The 27,959-nt window shown below is 40.2% G+C and overlaps 1 protein-coding gene across 2 annotated transcripts in view; it reads right to left on the minus strand.

Annotated features, from left to right (window-relative positions):
- Positions 1-27,959, minus strand: part of LOC126353854 (uncharacterized) — an 830,655-nt gene that overhangs the window by 710,384 nt on the left and 92,312 nt on the right. For both annotated transcript variants that reach the window (XM_050003019.1, XM_050003018.1), the window contains exon 2: positions 19,002-19,077. The gene's annotated coding sequence lies outside the window, so the exon portion shown is untranslated. The remainder of the gene's footprint in view (positions 1-19,001; positions 19,078-27,959) is intronic.

Consider the following 27,959-nt stretch of genomic DNA (forward strand, 5'->3'; position numbering starts at 1 on the left):
GCCCTTCAGTAAAGAATTTGTAGGCGTCTTCTCTGTGCCATACTGCACCCTCTGTGGCTGTATACACAGCGATTGTAAATGTTGGATTACCCTGCAAACACTATCCTGCTTCACAGACGCCCTGACGTCACTGCTGGCCTGGCTACGACCCTCAAAAGTCTTGAATTTGAAACGTAGCATCTGCAACACCTGTTCGTGTCAAAACGCTTCGTATTCTCCCTTATCTCCACTATATACTATTCTTTTGTGACAATAACGTATGTAGCACATTCAAGCAAACCTAGCAATAGTTTAAAATCATTTTGACTCATATTACTAACATGTTCATTCGAGGAATTTAAAAACAACACGAAAAATTTAACACTCGAGGAATTTAAATACAACACGAAAAATTTAAGAAGTGTCAATTTTAGTTTTGATAATATTCACATTTTTAATTTGAGAAACTTTTTCTATTTACAATAATCATTTTACTATATTCGTTCTGTAGATTTAAAGATGATTTGATTGAATGAACACTGAACGTTATTTACACCTAAGAGAAGATTTAGTAGTAGGAGCTGGGTTTTTCACAGTCTCCAGAAACAATTGTTTCTCAGTTTCGTCTTTTATGAGAATGTTAGTGTAGTCCTGATAAATTAGACACTTCTTTCTGCAACATCACTCACAACAAACATTTCTTCAAATTTTTGAATTGCACTTTTGTAACGGGCGTAATTTTTTCTTGTTGAAGAGTCTTTGAGCAGAAATTTGACAGTGATAGGAAAGTTCACGAAGAAAATTTTCATAACAGGTGCTACACAAGATGAAAAGTCAATAATCACGAAAGAAGAGAGACCATTTCTATTTATTATGTGCCTTTCCACTTGATTTCTTTTTCCTTCTTCCTCTTTTTAATCTTCTAAGATAACTTGATTTGCGTGCACCTTTGGTAAAATAATTTCATCAAACGAAGCTAAAGACATAATTTTTGGAGCTGGTTTGATTCGAAACATTTTTTGCAGCTTCCTTACCGATTATTGAATAAATATCCCGATAATTTCCCTGTTGATCACAAATAGGAAATAATTGTAAAATGCCTTAATTGCTTCTGCTGACAGAAACCAAGCTCGGACGTACTCGCTGGTTAGCGGGGCTCAATTCTACTCCAGTCAATGATCTACCAGGCCGAAGCTGTGTCTGGAACGACCCGGACAGTGGGCAAGCGTGATAGGAGATAGGTTTGCTCGGCATTTGCGCCATCCTTACAGCACATGGATACGTCGACGATATTCTTCGCCCCGTTTTGCTGCCGTTCATGGTAACCCATCTTGGGCTTACATTTAGGCAAGATAATGCCCTCCTGCACAAGGCACGAGTTTCTACTGATTGCCTCCGTGCTTGCAAAACTCCACCTCGGCCAGCAAGATCGCCGGATCGCTCCCCAGTTGAAAACGTTTGGAGCATTATGGGCAGGGCCCTACAACCGCCTGGGATTTTGACGAACTAACGCGACAACTGAACATAATTTGGCAGGAGAACTTCCAGCAACTCCATCAATCAATGCCAAGCCAAATAACTGCTTGGATAAGGGCCATAGGTGGACCAATGCCTTATTGACTATCTTAATTTCTGAAGCTCTTCCTCTTGAATAAATCGGGTAGCGGAGGCTGCGTGGAAGGGACTGGGCGGTTCTTTACGCTACAGGTTCTCAGGAAACCACAGAAAAGGTCGTCGGTCTAAAAGGGGGCAAGTAAAACACAATAAGGGAGTTGTAGCATCAATCGGTTTTGTAGTTGTAAATTGTAGCTGTGATGGGTAAGAACCAGAGCTCCAAGCCCTAATAGAAAACACTGAAGCTCAAATAGTTATACGTACGGACAGCTGGCTAAAGTCGGAAATAAGTTCAGCCGAAATTTTTGCAAATGACCTAACAGTGTTCAGAAAGGGTAGATTAAACACAGTTGGTGGTGTAGTATTTATTGCTGTCAGAAGTAGTTTAACTTGTAGTGAAACTGAAGTAGGTAGTTCCTGCGAAGTAGTATGGGTATAGGTTATACTTGAAAATCGGATTCAACTATTAATTGGATCGTTTTACCGACCCGTCCGACTCAGACGATATAGCTGCTGAACAGTTCAAAGAAAACTTGAGTCTCATTTAAAATAGGTACCCACTCATACAATTATAAAAGGTGGTGACTCCAATCTATCCTCGATATGCAGGAAAAATTATACGTTAAAAGACGGCGGCAGGCAAAAAACGTCATCCGAAGATGTACTGAACGCTTTCACAGAAAATTATTTTGAACAATTAGTTCATGAGCCCACTCGAAGCGTAAATGGTTGCGAAAGCATACTTGACATCTTAGCAACAAATAATCCTGGACAAATAGGGAGTATCGTGATGAATATAGGGATTATGGATCACAAGGCAGTTGCTCCTAGCCTGAATACCGTAACACCCACAACCATCAAATAGATACGCAAAGTACACCTATTTAAAAAAAGCTGATAAAATGCTGTTAACGCCTTTTTAAGGTGTTACTTAAAATCCGTCTTGATTGCAAATTTTTTTTATTCATATGACCGGTTTCGGTTCATTCAGAACCATCTTCAGATCTGTAAAAATAATGATACTAATTTACTATTTCACGGAAGCAAATCTTTTTCATCCTATCTAATCAACATCAAATGTACCAGAACGTACCTGATATTTCAGTTACAGGAGTAACCCGTCCAAATCCAGCAATTTTCACATGCTACGTCACATAAAATTGGTTGGCAGAGTGTACGTCATTTATATTAATTATAACACTATTACCTTCAGGTGGCGTCTGGTACATTTTTTACATTCCATTTGCACATACTGTATTCAGTAGATCTTTTTTTTATTAAAAGTACTTAATTAAAATATGCAGATGTCAACGTTAAAATCTGTACTTGTCAGAATTAAAAAACAGTAAAATTATCATTTTTATACGATCTAAAAAACATAGGGCGATTTATGTATCTATGGTGCTGGTGTGAACTTGTTTTCCTCTACGGTCTGCTTCCGTGGTTCCCGCCATTTCGGTGTTGTGCCGCGGTCCGCTCAGTTAGACATCCTGCATAGAGCTCATAAGGGACGGTTTCTTAACATTTTGGAAGAAATTGAAATATACACCCACAAAAATAAAGATCCGGATTTAATCCTCAACGAGCAAAGCGAATTCAATCATAACGCCTACTTTAGCATTGATGACGACCTACTAAGATGACAACTGTTGCGTGTGGAGATCCAGGCCGAGGGATGAGAGATGGTGCGCGGTGGAGAAGCCGGAAGACGCGTGCAGTGCCTGGCGTCGTTGACGGGGCCCTCCTGTTCGCCCTCTTGCCCGCAGCGATGGACATCAGACGACTGAGCGGACCGCGGCACAACACCGAAATGGCGGGAACCACGGAAGCAGACCGTAGAGGAAAACAAGTTCACACCAGCACCATAGATACATAAATCGCCCTATGTTTTTTAGATCGTATAAAAATGATAATTTTACTGTTTTTTAATTCTGACAAGTACAGATTTTAACCTTGACATCTACATATTTTAATTAAGTATTTTTAATAAAAATGATCTACTGAACACGGTATGTGCAAATGGAATGTAAAAAATGTACCAGACGCCACCTGTAGGTAATAGTGTTATAATTAATATAAATGACGTGCACTCTGCCAACCAATTTTATGTGACGTAGCATGTGAAAATTGCTGGATTTGGACGGGTTACTCCTATAACTGAAATATCAGGTATGTTCTGGTAAATTTGATGTTGATTAGATAGGATGAAAAAGATTTGCTTCCGTGAAATAGTAAATTAGTATTATTATTTTTACAGATCTGAAGATGGTTCTGAATGAACCGAAACCGGTCATATGAATCAAAAAATTTGCAATCAAGGCGGATTTTAAGTAACATTATAAAATCACTGATTGCTGTTATCCCATAAGACATTATGTCTGTTTTTGCAAAGCCTTTTTAAGAGACAGTCGCCACTCCTTCCGATCTGATCACGTAAGCGTAGAAACGACGAGGAATGATTTCAAAGAGAGAGAATCGACAGTAATTGAGAGATATATACCACACAAACTAATAAGAGATGGTACTGGTCCTCCATGGTATACAAAACGGGTCAGATCGCTGTTGCAGAAGCAACGAAAAAAACACGCCAAATTTAAAAGAACATGAAATCCCCATGATTGGCAAGTTTTGCAAAGTTCGAAATACAGCGCATGCTTCAACGCAACGTGCTTTTAATAATTTCCACAACGAAACTGCGTCTTGGAATTTGGCAGAAAATCCAAAGAGATTCTGGTCATACTTAAAGCACACCAGTGGCAAGACGCAGTCAATATCTTCACAGCGCGATAAGAACGGTGAAGTCACTGACGACAGTGCCACTAAAACAAGTTATTAAACACGGTTTTCCGAAACTCCTTCACCAAAGAAGACGAAGTAAATGTTCCTGAATTCCAGTCAAGAACAACTGCCAAGATAAGAAACATAGAAGTAGATATCTCCGGAACAGCAAAGCAACTTAAATCACTTAATAAAGGCAAGGCCTCCGTTCCAGATTGTATACCTGTCAGGTTTTTTTCAGAGTATGCTGATACAATAGCTCCATATTTAGCAATTACATACAACCGCTCGCTCATAGAAAGATCCATACCTAAAGACTGGAAAACTGCTCAAGTCACACCAATACCCAAAAAGGGAAATAGGAGAAATCCGCTGAATTACAGGCCCATATCAGTAACCTCGATTTGCAGTAGGGGTTTGGAACATACACTGTGTTCGAATATAGTGAAATACCTCGAAGTAAACGATTCATTGACACATAGCACGGATTCAAAAAATATCGTTCTTGTGAAACACAACTAGCTCTTTATACTCATGAAGTAATGAGTTCTATCGACAGTGGATGTCAAACTGATTCCATATTTTTAGATTTTATGAAGGCTTTCGACACAAGCGTTTACTAAACTAACTGCGTGCCTATGGAATATCGCCTCAGTTGTGCGACTGGATTCGTGGTTTCCTGTCAGAAAGGTCACAGTTCGTAGTAACAGACGGAAAGTCATCGAGTAAAACAGAAGCAATGTAAAGTCATCAGATGATCAAAACGAACTGCACAAAGATTTAGATAAGATATGTGTATGGTGCGAAAAGTGGCAGTTGACCCTGAATAAAGAAAAGTATGAAGTTATTTGCATGGGTTTTAAGAGAAATCCACTAAATTTCGGTTACGTGAGAAGTCACACAAATCTGAAGGCTGTAAATTCAACTAAATACTTAGGGACTACAATTACAAATAAGCTAAATTGGAACGATCCCATAGATGACGTTCTGGGTGGAGTAAACCAAAGACTGCGATTCACTGGCAGAACAGTTAGAAGGTGCAACAGGTCTACTAAACAGACTGCTTACACCACGCTTGTCCGCCCTATTCTGGAGTACTGCTGTGCGGTGTGGGATCCCCATCAGGTGGGACTGACAGATGACATCGAAAAAGTACAAAGAAGGGCAGCTCGTTTCGTATTACCGCGAAGTAGGTGAGATAGTGCTACAGACATGATACGTGAGTTGGAGTGGCATTCATGAAAACAAAGGTGTTTTGTCGTTGGGACGGGATCTTCTCATGAAATTTCGATCACCAGTTTTCTCCTCCGGCTGCGAAAACATTTTGTTGGCACCCACCTACATAGGGAGAAATGATCATCACGATAAAATAAGAGAAATCAGGGCTCGCCCAGAAAAATTTAAGTACTCGTTCTTCCGGCGCGCCGTTCGAGAGCGGAACAGTAGAGAGATAGCTTGATGGTGATTCACTGAACCCTCTTCCAGGCACTTTATTGTGTTTAGCAGAGTAATCTAGCAGATGCAGATATCTTCCATTTTTTTCTGAAACTGTAATCAATTGTTTGTCTGTACATGTATATCACATCTATCGATCTCCGCGCCATTCCTATAATTCTTCGTAGTGCGTAGTTTTTTTTGTCCAAGGGCATTTTATATATATTTGCTGCTTTGATAACTGCAACTGATCAGTATCCCGAACATTGTTTCCATCTGTTACATACATCTCGTAAGTTTAGAGTATATACTAAGGTTTGACAGCCGTACTTGGAGTGTATTCTGTGTTATTACAGGTGTATTTTATAAAGTTCTCGGAATGGGATCAATGTGCTCTCCCTGTACACTAATGCATTTGTTTTAGCGATGTTCCAATGCCTTGATACCATCTCGAAAATTCGATTCCTACAGAAGTGGAAAATGACCATCAACTTCGGCTGTCAGTTTTTGGTTTGAAAAGAGTCTCCGTCCACCGAGGAACATTTTGAGCTTGGAGAAGAGATGGAAGTCTGGTGGAGACAAATCAGACGAATAAGGCTGGTGTGGCAACAGTTCGTATCATACTTCATGTTTTTTTCCCGTAGCAGAGACACTTGTGTGTGAGCAAAACACAGTTCATACTCGGTGCATTTTCATTGTGCTCACGATTATGCCCGATAGCGTGGCAATGTACAGTATAAAGGCAAATGGCTTCCTCTTTCTCTGTTAACTTCGTTTGTCTCCGCAGATTGGACTATAGTGATGCGCGCAAGAGCGCTCCTAATCTGCCATTTCGAGCAACTGTTTTTCCTGGACGCTATTTGAGATGTTCCAGTTCCCAGGGGAGACTCTCTTTCTGAGGAGGTGCCCACCCTGTGTACGAGCATTTCGTATTCCTCTGTGCAAGGCGCAGCGGCAGCTGTTTGCACGCAACTACAGATCAGTGTGCGTTTTCTTCCAATATACTCTATGCTGCAAATCATCCATACTTCTCTTGATCATGACGTGCATGGATGGTAGTCTTCCCTCTGCCTTGGTCTGCATAGTGAATCTGATGTTGGGATGTACGGAGTTTAGATGTGCGAATAAGTCATAGTGTTGGTCTCTCTCGTGAGGATAGATGACTACGTGTCGTCCACATAAAGGGAAAAGACGGGTTTCCATCTGGATGGCTTTGGAATTTTCTTCTCTTAGTGCTCCTTATGAAGAGTCCCAAACACAGGCGAGAGTGAGCTGTTGACTGTCACCCTCTCATACATGAAGATCAGGACGTGTCTGAAAAGATCGGAGGTCTTCGAGTCAAATTTATGACCGTTGAATTGTAGTGACTCTCTTAGAGGCACTCTGGTCGACAATAAAAACGACATCAAAGCTCAGTGTGATGTCTGAGTCCTTGAGTTTGAATTTGTTGAGGCGTTCCACAAAATCCATAGAAATACGGACGAGATGTAGGCATTTACCACATAAAAGTTTAATATCCTCTTCAGGTATTTTGCAGCAGATATGTATTATATCCCCCCACCCAATTGTTCAATGAGCTACACCTCAGTCTTACATAGCTTTCGTAACCGCCGTAAATGAAAACTGGTGATGCACATTAATACTAAACTTTACGCTTCCGACATTTCGGAATATTAGTTCTGAAAACTAGTTTCAATTTACCAAACGCACTCTAGATCATTTCTATTCTTCTGTTTAATTCTTTTCCAGATCAGATTCCGATATACAGGTTGTTTCATGTAAGGTGTCTTTCTCTGCAGCGTAGGAAATTATAAATGAAATCAGTAATTATTACAGATAGTTAAATGTAGGAAACGCTGCATAAGAATCATCTCAATCAAAGAGATAATTTTTGGAAATGAGCAGTGAATAATGTCACTGTGGAGGCCTTACAAAGTGTTTTGTTCATTAATGAGCCACGTTCACAAATTATCGTGCAGTGGACCATCATAATATGCATTTCTGGGCAAGAGAAAACCTTAGGTGGCTACGTTCAGTCTATCGCCAAGGGAATAGACCATTAATGTGTGGTGTGGAATACTACGAGATGAATTCACTGATCCACACCATTTTGCAAGTAGCCCCTACTTTGATAGGTAATACACCCTATATTGCCATTTCATTCCGGAAATTTCGGTGTTCTCCTTGAAAATTACTGTCTAGACGTTAGAAGCCATATGTGGATGCAGCACGATGGGCACGCGATATTGAGCAAGAATTGAACAAATAGAAAACACTTTTATCACTTTTTGTTATGTAACATCAGCTTTCCGATGCTGTTTGCTCCATTCTGCATTACCATTGCTTCATCACTGCAGTTTGAATGCCAATAACTTCATCAGAATTCCCATATACAGTCAGAACACTATAGACCAAGGAAAGTAATCGGTCGCCTTGAAGTTCTCATTATTCTTATTGTGGCTTGTTGTTCCGTCATCCATAAACTAAATTCATTTACTGTAAATCAGAACACATACCAGATAGCAGAATCACAACGAAAAAACTCCTTCACATAACCAAATAAATTCTGGTGTTATCTAAATGTTGCCCGTGGCACCAAAATTTGCCCTCAGAAGCTCATAGATGACACAAGAACTGAAATCGAGAGTAGCAACGCAAAAGCATAAATGCAAAACAGCGTTTTCAAATGTTCTTACGGAAGTACTGCTTCCCGGGTTCGATTCCCGGCGGGGTCAGGGATTTTCTCTGCCTCGTGGTGACTTGGTGTTGTGTGATGTCCTTAGGTTAAGTTAGCTTTAAGTAGTTCTAAGTTCTAGGGGACTGATGACCATAGATGTTAAGTCCCATAGTGCTCATAGCCATTTGTTTTAGAAGTACTGCTCCATATTTACTTATCACTCAACCGCAAAAACGAGTAGTACAGATATTAGTGTTAGTGACGATGGGAAATAGTTGAAATAACTAATAATAAACAAGATTACAGCATTACATGGTATCCCTGTCGGATACTGTACAGACTTGGCTCTTGTGTTAGCTCCTGTCTTCATCATTATTTACCGGCTATCCTTTCAACAAAAAAACTGTGACTAGTGACTGGAATACGGCACAGGTCATACTGGTCTAAAACAAGGGTTGTGGAAATAACCTACAAATCTATCACCAAATCCCATTCACGCGCATCTGTTGTAGAATCCTTGAACATAATTCTGAGCTCAAACATATTCAGGAATTTCGAACTGAATCACCTGCTCCATGCCAACTAGGACCGAAAACGTCATCCACCTGAAATTTAACTTACGCACTTCTTTCAGGATTTCCGAAAACCACACGACACATATCAGATCAATGTTTATTAACAAAAGTACGATTATTGGGGCATCAAATAAAATTCGAGACTGCACTGAGGATTTCTTAAAACGGAGGACGCAGCATGTTATCGCGAATAGTTACTAAGAGAAGTTGAAGCAGAACTTCAGGCATGTCGCAGGTAAGAGTGTTGAGATCTTGTTGTTCATGTTGAATACTACTGAGCCCGGCAGTGCTTCGCTATCGCTATTGGAATTGGATATACACTGGAACCAAAATTAAAGCAACAAACTGAAATTCTGCAATGTTGTGTTTATTTTGCCACAAACCAGTATAGTAAGGTAAAACAGTATGTTGTTGTTGTTGTTGTTGTTGCGGTCTTCAGTCCTGAGACTGGTTTGATGCAGCTCTCCATGCTACTCTATCCTGTGCAAGTTTCTTCATCTCCCAGTACCTACTGCAACCTACATCCTTCTGAATCTGCTTAGTGTATTCATCTCTTGGTCTCCCTCTACGATTTTTACCCTCCGCGCTGCCCTCCAATGCTAAATTTGTGAACCCTTGATGCCTCAGAACATGTCCTACCAACCGATCCCTTCTTCTGGTCCAGTTGTGTCACAAACTTCTCTTCTCCCCAACCCTATTCAACACTTCCTCATTAGTTATGTGATCTACCCATCTAATCTTCAGCATTCTTCTGTAGCACCACATTTCGAAAGCTTCTATTCTCTTCTTGTCCAAACTATTTATCATCCACGTTTCACTTCCATACATGGCTACACTCCATACAAATACTTTCAGAAATGACTTCCTGACACTTAAATCTATACTCGATGTTAACAAATTTCTCTTCTTCAGAAACGCTTTCCTTGCCATTGCCAGTCTACATTTTATATCCTCTCTACTTCGACCATCATCAGTTATTTTGCTCCCCAGATAGCAAAACTCCTTTACTACTTTAAGTGACTCATTTCCTAATCTAATTCCCTCAGCACCACCCGACTTAATTCGACTACATTCCATTATCCTCGTTTTGCTTTTGTTGATGATCATCTTATATCCTCCTTTCAAGACACTGTCCATTCCATTCAAGTGCTCTTCCAAGTCGTTTGCTGTCTCTGACAGAATTACAATGTCATCGACGAACCTCAAAGTTTTCATTTCTTCTCCATGGATTTTAATACCTACTCCGAACTTTTCTTTTGTTTCCTTTACCGCTTGCTCAATATACAGATTGAATAACATCGGGGAGAGGCTACAACCCTGTCTCACTCCCTTCCCAACCACTGCTTCCCTTTCATGTCCCTGGACTCTTATAACTGCGATCTGGTTTCTGTACAAATTGTAAATAGCCTTTCGCTCCCTGTATTTTACCCCTGCCACCTTTCGAATTTGAAAGAGAGTATTCCAGTCAACATTGTCAAAAGCTTTCTCTAAGTCTACAAATGCTAGGAACGTAGGTTTGCCTTTCCTTAATCTTTCCTCTAAGATTAGTCGTAGGGTCAGTATTGCCTCACGTGGTCCAACATTTCTACGGAATCCAAACTGATCTTCCCCGAGGTCGGCTTCTACAAGTTTCACATTCGTCTGTTAAGAATTCGCGTTATTATTTTGCAGCTGTGACTTATTAAACTGATAGTTTGGTAATTTTTACATCTGTCAACACCTGCTTTCTTTGGGACTGGAATTATTATATTCTTCTTGAAGTCTGAGGGTATTTCGCCTGTCTCATACATCTTGCTCAAAAGATGGTAGAGTTTTGTCAGGACTGGCTCTCCCAAGGCTGTCAGTAGTTCTAATGGAATGTTATCTACTCCCGGGGCCTTGTTTCGACTTAGGTCTTTCAGTGCTCTGTCAAACTCTTCACACAATATCGTATCTCCCATTTCATCTTCATCTACATCTTCTTCCATTTCCATAATATTGTCCTCAAGTACATCACCTTTGTATAGACCCTCTATATACTCCTTCCACCTTTCTGCTTTCCCTTCTTTGCTTAGAACTGGGTTTCCATCTGAGCTCTTGATGTTCATACAAGTGGTTCTCTTATTTCCAAAAGTCTCTTTAATTTTCCTGTAGGCAGTATCTATCTTACCCCTAGTGAGATAAACTTCTACATCCTTACATTTGTCCTCTAGCCATCCCTGCTTAGCCACTTTGCACTTCCTGTCGATCTCATTTTTGAGACGTTTGTATTCCTTTTTGTCTGCTTCATTTACTGCACTTTTATATTTTCTTTTCTCATCAATTAAATTCAATATTTCTTCTGTTACCCAATGATTTCTACTAGGCCTCGTGTTTTTACCTTCTTGATCCTCTGCTGCCTTCACTACTTCATCCCTCAGAGCTACCCATTCTTCTTCTACTGTATTTCTTTCCCCCATTCCTGTCAATTGTTCCCTTATGCTCTCCCTGAAATTCTGTACACCCACTGGTTCTTTCAGTTTGTCCAGGTCCCATCTCCTTAAATTCCCACCTTTTTGCAGTTTCTTCACTTTTAATCTACAGGTCATAACCAATAGATTGTGGTCAGAGTCCACATCTGCCCCTGGAAATGTCTTACAATTTAAAACCTGGTTCCTAAATCTCTATCTTACCGTTATATAATCTATCTGATACCTTTTAGTATCTCCAGGGTTCTTCCATGTATACAACCTTCTTCCATGATTCTTAAACCAAGTGTTAGCTATGACTAAGTTGTGCTCTGTGCAAAATTCTACCAGACGGCTTCCTCTTTCATTTCTTAGCCCCAATCCATAATCACCTACTATTTTTCCTTCTCTCCCTTTTCCTACTGACGAATTCCAGTCACCCATGACTATTAAATTTTCGTCTCCCTTCACTATCTGAATAATTTCTTTTATTTCATGATACATTTCTTCAATTTCTTCATCATCTGCAGAGCTAGTTGGCATATAAACTTGTACTACTGTAGTAGGTGTGGGCTTCGTATCTATCTTGGCCACAGTAACGCGTTCACTATGCTGTTTGTAGTAGCTTACCCGCATTCCTATTTTCCTATTCATTATTAAACCTACTCCTGCATTACCCCTATCTGATTTTGTGTTTATAACCCTGTATTCACCTGACCAAAAGTCTTGTTCCTCCTGCCACCGAACTTCACTAATTCCCACTATACCTAACTTTAACCTATCCATTTCCCTTTTTAAATTTTCTAACCTACCTGCCCGATTAAGTTATCTGACATTCCACGCTCCGATCCGTAGAACGCAAGTTTTCTTTCTGCTGATAACGACATCCTCTTGAGTAGTCCCCGCCCGGAGATCCGAATGGGGGACTATTTTACCTCCGAAATATTTTACCCAAGAGGACACTATCATCATTTAATCATACAGTAAAGCTGCATGCCCTCGGGAAAAATTACGGCCGTAGTTTCCCCTTGCTTTCAGCCATTCGCAGTACCAACACTGCAAGGCCGTTTTGGTTATTGTTACAAGGCCAGATCAGTCAATCATCCAGACTGTTGCCCTTGCAACTACTTAAAAGGCTGCTTCCCCTCTTCAGGAACCACACGTTTGTCTGGCCTCTCAACAGATACACCTCCGTTGTGGTTGTACCTAAGGTACGGCTATCTGTATCGCTGAGGCACACAAGCCTCCCTACCAACGGCAAAGTCCATGGTTCATGGGGGCGTCTCTTCTTATATACCGTATATATTAGAAAAATTAGTAGTCTACTTCCGTCTGAATGTTTTTTAAAGTATTGTGTAAAAGTCTGAAGTAAATCGGTCGAGAAATTCTCGAGATCTTTGGAAACAACGTCAAACTACCGAGAACGCAGCATCCTTTAGGCACCCTATATGATACAAGTGGGCAGGAACCCACAAAGTCACTAATTCGATTAAGAGTTACATAGTGAACAAAAGGAGAAGACAGTGAAGTTTTTGTTTTGACCACCAGCAGAATCATAAAATATAGAGGACCCCCAAGGAGAACTGTCAATATTGAGGGATATAACAGGAATGATCATTCGCAACAAAATAGTCAATTAAAAATGGGCTCCAAACGAGCACTTCATCTTTCGTACAGCGAAACAAATTTCTTCTATTGCAAAGTTTTTGCTTTCCATATTTTGAGTGATGACAGTATGGACTAGAACAGAAATAAATGTCCAGTGAACATGGTCTCTAAAGTTCGTAGCTAAAGAGCTCTGAGCGTTCGTTCATCTTCGCTACATGAAACACATCTCTTCCACTGAACAAGTGCTCATAGCTCTTAAGGTATGCATATCAGAGTCCATGTTTAACAGACTTTCTTGCTTCAAATGGTCGTTCCTGTCATGTGCCTGAATATTAATCATTCCTCCTGGAACACCCTGTATAGAGGTATTCAGCATGCTCATCCAAGGCATTAGTGATGAAGTGAAAAAACAATGACCTCATTTCAATTGTTCCTTTTTTCACAACGCGTTCATGGTAAACAGAAAAAAAGATTTTTCTGTCGCAAGAACATACATGCTGAGCGAACACACTAAAACGTGCTGCTTAATGTAAAAATCATTCGTTGCTATATCTCGCAGAGATATATGTTTTGCAAAGTCTTTGTAGATAGCCACGTTCTTTTTGTTTTTCTCTGCCTCCAACTTATTTGGGATGGGGAGGGTGGAAGAAGAGATTGCATCAGATTTCTGTTTACTGCTCCCTTTGTGGGTGGATGAGTCACCACTGACTTGCCTACTTCTTTCCCCGGAAAAAATGACTAACACTCATCTTCCCCTTACAGCAGAACTCTGAATACTAATATCTCTGGTCTCACTTGTTTTTTTTTTCAGTTTTACAGATGACTATGATCAGTCCAATTCAAGCTGTAGCAGTAACCCAATTTTGAAAAATAAGTGGCTTAACTGGTTTCTTCTCTGACCTTTACTTCGTTGGGCTCTTTTAAAATGTCCCTGTACAGATACACTCATTCATAAATTCCTGGGTATTGGCAGGATAGATTAGATTAAATGAGATTAGTAATTGTTCCATAGATCATGAATACGACACTTCATAATGATGTGGAACCTGTCAGGTTAATAAAAGGTATCTGTACAAGATATTACATTAGATAAAATATAAATATTACATGACGCTATATATTTTTAAATTTTTTTGTGGGGGTTGGGAAATTGCCCACTTACTATATCCAAAAATTCAGCTAATGAGTGGAAGGAGTTGCCATTAAGATACTCTTTTAATTTCCTTTTAAATGCTATATGGCTATCTGTCAGACTTTTGATGCTATTTGGTAAGTGACCAAAGACTTTTGTGGCAGCATAATTTACCCCCTTCTGAGCCAAAGTTAGATTTAACCTTGAGTGGTGAAGATCATCCTTTTTCCTAGTGTTGTAGCCATGTACACTACTATTACTTTTGAATTCGTTCGAATTGTCAATAACAAATTTCATAAGTGAATATATATACTGTGAGGCTACAGTGAAGATTTCTAGCTCTTTAAATAAGTGTCTGCAGGATGATCTTGGATTATTATTCTAATTACTCGCTTTTGTGCAATGAACACTCTTTTACTCAATGATGAGTTACCCCAGAAGATGATGCCATACGAAAGCATAGAATGAAAATAGGCGTGGTAAGCTAATTTACTAAGATGTATATCGCTAAAATTTGCTGTGACCCTAATAGCATAAGTAGCTGAACTCAAACGTTTCAGCAGATCCTCAGTGTGTTTTTTCCCGTTCAACCCCTCATCAATGCATACACCTAGAAATTTTGAATATTCTGCCTTACCTACCGATTTATGATCGAAGTCTATATTTATTAATGGGGTCATTCCATTTATTGTGTGGAACTGTATATACTGTGTTTTGTCAAAGTTTAATGAGAGCCCATTTGCAGAGAACCACTTAATGATTTTCTGAAAAACATCGTTTACAATTTCACCAGTTAATTCTTGTCTGTCGGGTGTGATAGCTATACTTGTATCATTGGCAAAAAGTACCAGCTTTGCATCTTCGTTAATATAGATAAGCAACCCTTTTGACAACCATCAGATTTCGCATGTGGGCAGAAAGTGCTAGAACAGTGGCATAATGCCACTCAGCTGTCTTATTTTGATAGACGATCAAATCATTCTGCATTCTCGCATCGTGTGGCGTATGTTTCTTTCTCATGGTGAGGTATGGGGTAATTTGTTACAACTTGGCTATAATATACCGATATACGTGACAATGCGTCGCAATTTTTCTGTGCCTTAGTGATATATGGAGCATTTTGTTACAGTTTTGCTGTATGGTGACAATGTGTGGGTTAATTTTTTGCAACTTTGCTGTAACGTGGTGATGTATGGAGCAATTTATTACAATTTTGCTATAATATGGCGATATATGAAGCCATATGTTACAGTTTGACTGTAACATATCAACATCTGGGACAATTACTGAACAATAATCCAAAATTCCAATTTGTTTGTGTCAAGTACCACTACTCAGCTCCTGAGGTTTAGATTTTATCCAACATATACTTGGCACAGTTGTAGGCTTGGTCAGGTTCGTTTTTGTACTTAGTCTCATTTAGATTTAAAACGAAATTTCAACTTCCTACTTAAAATGTTATTTTTAGATGTGCGTGTTTTGTACTGTTATAGAACAATTTAGACGATAAAATAGGGGGTACTTAATGTGAGAGTCTACAACTATGTTTTAAGTACGAATTGTAGCGAATATTTTAGACATGGAAATAACATTCTGACAGTTAATAGGCATAATGTGTTTTATAGAAAAATAATGCAGATAATGTAGATGTTGAAAAATTTCATTTGTGCTTTACACCATATGTGTTATAATAAAGGAACTATCTCCATTGATAAGCATTACTTAACCTGTACGTGCAGTTAGCATTGCGTCATATGTATCTTGGAAATAAAGATATTTTAGATGTGGAAGTATTGTAAGTTATACCAGTACTGTCAATATCATTACATATTTTTGATAAAAAAACACAGTTGTTTGGATACTTTTGGACATGATGCAAATTAAAGATCGTTAAGGTACTTTTGAACATGGCGACATAATGACCACTAGCACACGTGACATAGCTCTGTCATCTTGGATATTTTTTAATTTTTTTGTTTTTTGCCAAGCCCAACTAGGTTAATTCCGCAATCTTGCATTTATTAATTTCCCACCACCGTCACCTTCAATTTTTGAATTTCTTGTGACAGCTATTTTATATTTCAACAGCTTGGGTTGTGATGTCGTTGCTCTACCCCTGCATCTATGCAATCTGCAGATATTTGCAAGGCCGCCCTCACCAATTGCTGAGGCTTGGACCTCTAGACTTGTAACCATGGCTGAGTGGTAGACCTGAGGCCCTGTAGCGTTACAACTGATACATCTATTTAATTTTTAACGTTCTTCTATAGCACCACTTTTCAGAAGTTTCTATTCTCTTCTTGCCTGAATTGCTTATTTTCCTTGTTTCACTTTCGCAACAATGCAAATATCTTGAGAAAACATTTCCTAACACTTAAGTTTATGTTGGATGTCAACAAATTCTTCTTTTTCTGAAACACTTTTCTTTTGTTGCTAGTCTGAATTTTTTATGCTCTCTACTTCGGCCAACATCGGTTATTTTGCTGCCCGAAAAGCAAAACGCATAGACTGCTTTTAGTGTCTCGTTTCCTAATCTGATTCTATCAGTGTTTCTGATTTAATTCAACTATATTCCACTTTTCTTCTTTTTCTTTGTCGATATTCATTTTGTAACGTCTTTCAAAACACTATCAGTTCTGTTCAACTGATTTTCAAGCCCTTTTCCCATCTCTGGGAGAATTACAATGTCACTGGTAAACTGCGAAGTTTTTATTTTCAGTCCCTGAATTTTAATTTGCTTTCCAAATTTCTTCCTGGTTTGCTCAATGTACAGATATAATAACACAGTGCATAGGCTACACATCTGTCTCACTCCCTTCTCAACCACTGCGTCCCTTTCATTTCCTTTGATTGTTGGGAACTGCAGCCTGACTTCTTTATAAGTTAGAGCTTACTTTTCACCTTGTACCATGTGTTCTACCTTTGCTACCTTCAGAATTTCAAATAGTGTGTTCTGATCGACATTGACAAAGCTTTACCTAAATCTATGATTGCTATAAATATAGGTTTTCATTTCTTCAGTCTATCTGTTAAGTTATTTTGCAGGGTCATTACTCCTTCTTGTTTTACATTTTTTAGAACCCGAGCTGATTTTTCCTGAGATCTGCCTCGACTCTTATATTTAAAAAAATTGTGTCTTTATTTTGCAACAGTGACTTTTTGAGCTGATAGTTCTGTAATATTAACAGCTGTCAGCACTTGCCTTTTTCGAGCAGGATTATTACAAATAAAAAACAAAAACAGTTTGGTTAGGTCAGTAAAGCTCAGAAGAGGGTGATATCAATCGCATTAGCATTGTTGACATATGTTCTTGAGGTTGTATAAGGTGGGGCAGCAGGACAGGAACACATATGTTCCATCATCTGGACCTCATCACAACTGCACTGGTTAGACAATATTGAATATAGCCATTTTAGGAGATGTGGTTTGAATATGATTGGCATTGCCCACAGCGTATTATCTGTAGTGGTACAGAAGTCGCGCAATATCACAGAGGATTTTCCTGGTTTCATGATTTACTATTTGTTTGTTTTAGTTTTTACATTTATGTCACGGAAATATGGCAAGCGCTGAAGGCTATACTTCTCTCTGCACAAGTTAACACACCAATGGATACAATACCTAGCTGGTTGACGGCTGTCCACCACAACAAAAAAGCTCCATGCTTTACCACACTTCTGCAGAAATTATGACCTTACAGTGAAATAAATGAATCAGTATTTAGTGTTATGCAAATCTTTTATAATATATTCAGTCTCTTCTTGACCACTCTCGAATCAAGATCACTTTATGGAGATTAAGACATTTTATTACGTGGCCAAATGTTTTATATTTTGTTTATCGAAATAAACCATGTAAGAGTGCATATGACATGTAACTATTATAAATTTTATGGTGTATACTATCTTATACGTCCAATAAGAGTGTAATTTAAATAGTCCATCTTAGATGCATATGGGAAAGTTGTTTAATTTCGAGAAGTGATAGAAGTCAGAAAAACATTTTTGGCTTTATAGTACTTTGACAATGGGTCGTTACAACATAATAACTTTATATTTCAAGGAAAAGAATGGAAAGAGAGACAAACTGTTCGTTTATCAGAAGTTTACATTCAGACTTCCTAGGAAACAATCGTATGGTTTATTAAAGTTAGAAAATATTAATTTCAAGTATAATTTGCTAGCGCAGAAACTAACGTATCGCCGATTCTGTTGGGTACTTGTCATCGATGGGCGACGGATAAAATCAGTAACTGGATTTTACAGCAACATCTTTCTTTGGCATATTCTTCCTCAAATGACGCGACACTACAGACATTCACGAAATTAACGGTGTACATTCAAATTATATCAAGTATTAGATGAAGTTATGGTGGTGATAGGACAGAACATGATCATGACATCATTTCATTTCATTTCATTACATCGTTTGATTTTCAAAAGCGGCCTGTTTAACCACAAAATACGTTAACTGTACAGGAGGGAGCAAAGGTTTGAGAGCGAGAAGGAGCCACTTGTCTCTAAACACAGAATTTTGAATGTGAATGAGGTTGCTCTCAAGCGACGCACTCTATTTTAGGCGCGTCTGTAGTGAGAGAGGGGTGTGAGGTACGAGTCAGGGGAAATGCTGTGGCGAACAACACATGCAAATTTACATTTTTGCGTCCCACTGCAATGTCACAAGAAATCTCAAAGGAGCACCACTTACAACTTGTATGCACGGATTTTTAAGCGAAACTGCAGTCGTTATAAACTTAAATAAAAAGAAATATTACTTACCTTTAGGCCGTAATTATTAACAATTTAGCGACAGAAAGCTGTGCTTTTGATGGTGCAGGCTGCAATGGCGCCGGTGCTGCAGTCAAAAAAGGTAAAAAATAAGAAAGCATTAATTTATAATAAAAACACACCTTACTACACACATTAATGTTAAAGGAGCTAACATTAGAGCAGTTCGTTACTGAAATAGTATTTACAGTTCTTAAAAGGTGAACAGCTGGCAGACGCATCAATAGTCTGCTTGAGTAACAGAGCTTAACTTCCAAGTGTACATTTTTACCATTTACTGGGACTTGACTTTCGTTCATTTAATACAGTTTATCAATAAATTATTATACATGCACTTGAAACGACAATAATTTGGTTCCTTAGTAGTACGATAGTTAAGTCAATTCTACAACACTTTTCGGTGAACTTGTAGATATCGTGTTTGTATTTGTAACATACCCATATCGTCACAAGTTATGTCTCTTTCTGTAGTATCATCATTCCCCCTCCTCTCCTAAGCCACGTCAACTTTCTTGGCCGTTGACCACTCAGAGAGGTTTCAAGCCAACACACACATTTATATCTCCCAATCATAGACCAGTATGTTAGCGACGAATCACATTTTTTCCAACTTCTTCTTAAGCCACGCTCCTTTTGCCAGGAAGAGAACTTTAAAGTCAACATACACATATTTTGACCTTCTAATAACAGCCCAGTATTTTAAAGACCACTTACATTTTTTCAACTCCGTCTTCAGCCACAACACTTGTCCAATCAAGAGCTTCTAAGCCAAAACACACATTTTTTTGCTCTGCTCAATCACAGCCCAGTATTTTACCAGTTATTATACTGAAACAGCCAAACAGAGAGCGCCCTAAATCAAGGATAATGATATTCTTGTCGGTAGTTTTGTAATGTCTACAGTGATTGTCGAAAGCTGTTGCAGATGGAGGCAAATTTTATCAGATGTGAACTTGTCTGACTTCGCAGAAACCTGACACCCATGCAGAGTGTGACATTGCGCATACTGTCAGCAGTTTTGTCAGCCTAGTCAGTAAATTTCATCTCTCTCTTTTACACCCCCCCCCCCCCCCCCCCCACACACACACATTTAGGTCTCCTAATCACAGCCCATTATTTCACCATGTAATAAAAATAATATGCCAATAAGTTGAAGTTTCGGAGGCGCCGTCGTAGCCCTGTACAAAAGTATGTAAACGACGTGAATTGTATAAACTAGTGCCGTGTTAAAAAGTATCCAAACGATCCAAAGTGCATAAATTGGTGCCAAGTACAAAATCATCCAAACAATCCGAATTATTTGTCCGAAAATATGCAAACCTATTCGCAACATTGTATAACTTACACTATTTCCACATCTGTATTATTTATCAAAAATATGTAAGCACACACACAATGTTTATGTCAATGTTATTCCCACATCTGCATTATTTATCAAAAACACATAAAGATCATGACAATACTGGTGTAACTTACAGTATTTCTAGATCTGTGTAATTTATCAAAAATAAGTAGGTTTTTTAATGTCAAGCGTCACAAATTTATTTCCATGTCTGAAATGTTTGTCAAAAAGTCGTAAAACTGTTGACAATATTGGCGTAACTTATTGTACTTCTATGTCTATAATGTGTGTAAAAATACAAAGGTTAACTGAAAAGTAATGCCTCCACCTTCGCAACTCTTTAACAGTTCGCAGCATTGGTATACGACAGATTTTGGCTTGTTCCGTAGCCTCTTCTCTACAGCTCCAGATAACGGGAAGCCTTAGCATTAAACGGTTGTATTGTTACAGTTTATAGTATGGAACCCTTGCAGTCAATGCCATTTCAGCAACGTGCAGTCACTGAATTCTTGACAGCAGAAGGTATCACCCCAAAGGATATTCATCATAGAATGAAAGCAGTTTATGGTGATTATGTTGATATGAGTACTGTGCGTCGTTGGGCGATTAACTTTAAAGGTGTTGGGGCGGGAACATCTGACCTGCGTGACAAACAACGAGTTGGACGTTTCACAAGCAAAATGTTGACAGATTGATTCAGGACGATCGTCGTATGCACAATCGGCATTTCACAAGAACTTGTGCGTCACATTACTGCTTTGCTTGGCTATCGGAAGATCTGCGCACGATGAGTACCCCGGATACTGGCTCCTGAAATGACTTGAAATTTGCCAGGAACTCCTCTCGCATTACGAGAAAGAAAGTGACGCCTTTCTCCATTCAATTGTGACAGGAGACGAAACGTGGGTACACCATTACGACCCGGAGACGAAACGTCAGTCTATGGAATATCGCCACAAAGACTCGCCCCAGAAAAAGAAATTCAAGACGCAGCCCTCAACTGGAAAAATCATGCCCACAGTGTTCTGGGACGCTGATGGTGTCATCCATGTTGATTTCCTTGACCGTCGAACAACAATAAATGCAGAACGTTACATAACAACGCTGCGAACTCTGAAATGACGGCTAACAAGAATCCGAAAGGAAAAGGGAAATGTTTTCGTGCAGCATGACAATGCCAAACCACACACTTCACGTGGCACCACAGCAGAACTTCAGAGACTGAATCTCACCACCGCACGGCATCCTCCACACAGTCCAGATTTAGCACCGTCTGTCTTCAATCTGTTCTCGATAATGAAAGACGATCTGCGGGGACATCATTATGCTTCTGATGAAGACGTTGAGAGAACTGTGAGACTATGGTTGCAGAAACAGTGTGTCGACTTCTTCCGTAACGACTTCAGAAAACGCGTCAATCGTTGGCAGAAATGTATCCAATTGGTTGGTGATTTTGTGGAAAAGTGATTATTAGTAATGAAAGATCACTTTATAATGATTATTTCTGCGTTTGATTCATTAAAATATTCCCATCGAAACCCAATTAACGAAGGTGGAGGCATAACTTTTCATTAATCCCTGGTACACATGACTCTTCGGATCTAACTTACAGGTTAAGGTGCATCGAACGACGAACAGACTTTAATATTCGTATCACACTTGGCGATGAAAAAGTTCCAATCTGAGGGTGTTGCTGAAATGTATGCGCAACGTAGCACGACTCTGATGCGGGTATATAAGCACCAACGTGCAGGCAAAGAATTAGTATGGCTTTCGTATCTTTCCGAAATGCGAGCAGTTAATGTGGGTACGTGAACTATGTTGACGTTATTACCAAAAGTGTCCAAATAACACCAATGTTTTTAATTCTTTTCTTGTCTGTCGATGGACAAACATCAGTCGGCATCCATCGCAGAATGTGCATGAGGCAGCAAGTCTGTCGGAAATCACCATTGTAGAATGATGCACGAAGTTTCGTGCTTCGTGATGATGCACAACCCCTTACCAAAAACGTCGTAACGCAAAGTTACGCCAGCGCAAGTGGGAGACATTCGAGTACCCGCTCTGTAGTCCTGATCTCTCCGTATGCGAATATCACACGTTTGCTCCCTTAAAAAGGCCTTAAAATGTCGAAAGTTTCCTTCGGACGAGGATGAGCAGCACGCAGTTATGGACTTTTTCATGCAGTGGAATAGGGTGTTTTGCGAAACGGGTGTTCTCAAGCTGGTGTTTTAGTGGGATGATTGCCTCAATACTCATGGCGATTTTGCTTGATTGTCATACCGTTTGTGGGCTGTGCAGCCTTCAGACGGAAATTTTTTCATCGCCCCTAATACATTGTGTCCCTCAGTTAAATATTTGACCATGTAAATTGTTTCTATCATTGTTCTACAACTGTACAAAACACATGCTAGCTAAAATAATGTCAGCTACTGGAAGAGGTCAATTATTGTTTAACTTGCCGGTTACGATACACTTGACCACTCAAACGTGACTGTGGACTCTCAAATTAAGTGCCATAATGCTATTTCCACATCTAACTTGTCTGTATTGTGTTTCTGTAACAACACAATATGCATGTGGCTAAAATAACGTGTTAAGCAGCCAATACACACTTCTTCTTAGGCCTAAAAGTGTCTCTGTTACTGGTGGTACAAAAAAAAATTGACGAAGAACTACACCCCTGGAAATTGAAATAAGAACACCGTGAATTCATTGTCCCAGGAAGGGGAAACTTTATTGACACATTCCTGGGGTCAGATACATCACATGATCACACTGACAGAACCACAGGCACATAGACACAGGCAACAGAGCATGCACAATGTCGGCACTAGTACAGTGTATATCCACCTTTCGCAGCAATGCAGGCTGCTATTCTCCATGGAGACGATCGTAGAAATGCTGGATGTAGTCCTGTGGAACGGCTTGCCATGCCATTTCCACCTGGCGCCTCAGTTGGACCAGCGTTCGTGCTGGACGTGCAGACCGCGTGAGACGACGCTTCATCCAGTCCCAAACATGCTCAATGGGGGACAGATCCGGAGATCTTGCTGGCCAGGGTAGTTGACTTACACCTTCTAGAGCACGTTGGGTGGCACGGGATACATGCGGACGTGCATTGTCCTGTTGGAACAGCAAGTTCCCTTGCCGGTCTAGGAATAGTAGAACGATGGGTTCGATGACGGTTTGGATGTACCGTGCACTATTCAGTGTCCCCTCGACGATCACCAGAGGTGTACGGCCAGTGTAGGAGATCGCTCCCCACACCATGATGCCGGGTGTTGGCCGTGTGTGCCTCGGTCGTATGCAGTCCTCATTGTGGCGCTCACCTGCACGGCGCCAAACACGCATACGACCATCATTGGCACCAAGGCAGAAGCGACTCTCATCGCTGAAGACGACACGTCTCCATTCGTCCCTCCATTCACGCCTGTCGCGACACCACTGGAGGCGGGCTGCACGATGTTGGGGCGTGAGCGGAAGACGGCCTAACGGTGTGCGGGACAGTAGCCCAGCTTCATGGAGACGGTTGCGAATGGTCCTCGCCGATACCCCAGGAGCAACAGTGTCCCTAATTTGCTGGGAAGTGGCGGTTCGGTCCCCTACGGCACTGCACAGGATCCTACCGTATTGGCGTGCATCCGTGCGTCGCTGCGGTCCGGTCCCAGGTCGACGGGCACGTGCACCTTCCGCCGACCACTGGGGACAACATCGATGTACTGTGGAGACCTCACGCCCCACGTGTTGAGCAATTCGGCGGTACGTCCACCCGGCCTCCCGCATGCCCACTATACGCCCTCGCTCAAAGTCCGTCAACTGCACATACGGTTCACGTCCACGCTGTCGCGGCATGCTACCAGTGCGATGGAGCTCCGTATGCCACGGCAAACTGGCTGACACTGACGGCGGCGGTGCACAAATGCTGCGCAGCTAGCGCCATTCGACGGCCAACACCGCGGTTCCTGGTGTGTCCGCTGTGCCGCGCGTGTGATCATTGCTTGTACAGCCCTCTCGCAGTGTCCGGAGCAAGTATGGTGGGTCTGACACACCGGTGTCAATGTGTTCTTTTTTCCATTTCCAGGTGTGTATTTTAAGGGAAGAAAATAATTTATCAACAAAAATTAAATTAACTTCACTGACTGGCTAATAAAGCTTTTTTGATCATTTTTAATCTTGCACCTACATGTGCTTATGTTCCAACGGTGTACAAAAACGAACTTTTGAGGAAGGCGGCGATACTATTGATCGAAACTATGAAGCTAAGGCCAACTACAACAGTTTACAGACTGTACATCCAAAATCAACGACTAAGTAATATAATGTTTACCCACTGATATCACATCTTCTGATACCTTAGGTCTGCAAACGATACTAAAAATGGTGCATTTTGACGAGATCTTTAATGTGCTTTATCACATAAACTGCATATTTTCGTAATAAGCAAGTATAACTTCGAATTGCGCCAAATACAATATGTAAACACTGCTTGGTCAAAGACAATGATGAACAAGGGCTGCACAGATCTCTAATTGCCAACGAAAATTCGATCTTTGTTTCAAAATAAAACTGTCTGCATTATTGATTAAGATAAATAATGATTATTTCTATGCCAGTGCAAAACACACTATGACACTATAATCGTAACATAATTGTTCTATAACAGTATAACGAGCGGTATATATGGCTTGCATATTAACACTACTGATGTAACTTACATATTAAGCTGCACTTGGCTACTAGTAACGATTAGTCATTGTTAAAGAAACCTCAAATTGTCTGCTTCACTTCCCGAAAAACATAAAAATTTCTTCTGTAACAATACAAACACATGTGCCACTACTGATACAACTTACATGTTGAGGTACACTTGGCAAGGACTGACTTACGCTATCACACAGTGGAAACTACACTACACTTCGATGAAGTAACATATCGGACAGTAGTTTTAACATTTGAATGTAACACACATCCACACAGGTAAAAATCAGCATTGCTATATTTTCAACAATCCACTTTCAGCTGCTTTCCAAGCCACCAGAACATTATAGCGATCACGCCAGGGTAAAAACTTTATCTTGCAGTACAAAAGTTTTGCCATTTCCTGCTGATAATACGAGCTTATACTATCACACAGCACAAACACATTGACAGTTTCAGATAAGCATCAAACGAAACTGTAACTAATCTCCACATATTGATATTTTATATTTTGTTACACATATGCATCAAACATAATTGGAACAAATTGCACCATACATCAACTTTTTCAGTTAAGTTAGATGTAAGTAAACGTTATAGTGACTCAAAGCCATGGTACAGATCACAAACTGATGTGTATAACACTGCTTCTACTAGCATATTAATGATTAGGAGACATCAAGGTAAGACCAACTTTAGCATCATATAGTTGCGTATTAAAAATAATGCACAGATTTTTTAAAATTTTTGAATAAACCTTTGCCTTTAAGGTAATGACAGTCACCTGATCATGTTGTTGATAGTCGCCTTGTCAGCTGCCCCTCATTACCTGTTTGATATCATCACCAGACACTTGTATGTTTGACTAGAAGTTGTTTGTAGAGCAGAGTTGGGGTGATCCGCAACTCCTCCATAAGAGTTCCCTGCATTCGGCAGTACTCTGCAGTTGTAGCCTTCCTTGTTCAAGCATGTGAGTAGACAACGCAAATCATACGCCACAACAGACCAGGATATTGTTTGCTCAGCCTATCCTCAATTTTCTAAGTATTCTTAATTCTTAATACTATTGCGCTCTTACAGTTTTTGTGTATGTCACTGACTGTGTTTTCGGATTCTCTGCTCGTTGGTTAGGTTGTAACCCGGCGTTTTAATGGGTGCAACATCTTGTAGTCTGTTATGCTCATCTTGAGCATTTCTTTGGACGCTATCGTCTTGCTAAGCGGGATATAACAACCGCAATAGTATCCATCATTATTTCAGGGTAAAAATAGTCACCTTGACTGGGGTAATGGCAATCTCCATTTCAATTGACAATCACTCCAATAGTGGCCACTCTTTCTGGGGGTAACAGCAGTCACTGAGATTGAGGTAATGGCGGATACCATAACACCTGACCCTCATTACCCAGTAATTACCACCATGCATTCAGGGTAATGACAGTCTCCAAGTTTGTCGTGTATTTTGACAGACACTTTAGACATGTAAATACTTAAACTAGTATATCTTTACATATTTTGACAGATATTTCAGATTTGGGAATAACATTGACATAAACATTATCTGTGTGTCTATACAGGGTGACTTTTTCCACTGTGTACAAACTCTAGAGATTGGTCAATGAGACGATATGGAACGAAAATGGTCTAATGAATGTATTTCTGGAAATGCTAGAGACCAATTATTCAATCATACATTGTTAGAGAGACTGTGATCTAATATGCACTGTACCATGCAGCTACAGTTACACTGTGTAGAAAATCTTTTCCCTGCACCTCAATGCATGTGTGTAATGTAGCATGTTCTGTCTCACACATTCACATTGGCCAGGATGAATAAAAACAGTGTCAAAGGCAGCATGAATACATTGCTCCAGTGTCCCATATCTGGATTGGACTCTGCATACGCAATACTTTTCAGATGGCCCGATAACGAGAAATCGCACAGGTTGAGATCTGGCGAACGAGTAGGCCATGCAACTGAACCTCCTTGTCTGATCCATTGACCAGGGAAGACATAATTGAAATGCATCCAGACGTTAACAGAGAAGTGGGCGTAGCACCATCATGTAGCAGCCACATAACCTTTCCAATCGTCAATGGTACTTCTTCTAGCAGGGGAGGGAAAGTTACCCTCAAGAAACACCAATAGTTCCGGTCTGTTAGGCGACGTGGAAGGAAGACAGGTCCCAAAACATGGTCGTCAAATATCCCGGCCCACACTGATGCTGATGATTTGCTCTCACCACACCATGGGGGTTCTGTATACTATCCTACAAATGACTATTATGAAAGTTAAAGGTACCACACCATTTAAAGGTGGGCTCATCTGTGAGTAGGATGGATGACACAAATCCTGGAATCGTGGCTGCCTGGCGAGGAACCACTGACAAAACTGCTCCTAACGTGGAAAATCTGCCACTACTAAGCCCAGCACATGCTGTAAGTGATAATGGTATTAATGACTGTCATAGAGAATGTTCGTTCCACACGGCCATCTGGCTTAATTTGTGGTGACAGGCCAAGAGCCTGGTACTAACACTGCAGTCGTCTTCCACAGCATTAATCACATTTTCCTCCAAGTCTGGTGTCCGAACATTTAGGGTACATCCTTCATGATTTCCTGCTTGCTGAAACAACCCTCTCTCAAACAAATGGCGAAACACTGTTGTAAATAGTGAATGATGTGGTTGTTGGCGAGAATAGGTCCCCCGATAAAACCTTGCTGTCCGCCGCCGCCCACTGCCATTTGTCTCTCAGTAAGTAAGCACCATGTTGGCAATTCGAATACAGAACCACTGTGTACAGCGTAGAATCACATCCACTACAAGGTGAGTCAATAAGAGAAGTGAATCGGACGTGGCACTACCTATTACTATGGCAGGAGAGGGTGCTACGGCATGGGGCATG

This window comes from Schistocerca gregaria, chromosome 3 (genome assembly GCF_023897955.1).
Source record: "Schistocerca gregaria isolate iqSchGreg1 chromosome 3, iqSchGreg1.2, whole genome shotgun sequence".
Taxonomy (NCBI): domain Eukaryota; kingdom Metazoa; phylum Arthropoda; class Insecta; order Orthoptera; family Acrididae; genus Schistocerca; species Schistocerca gregaria.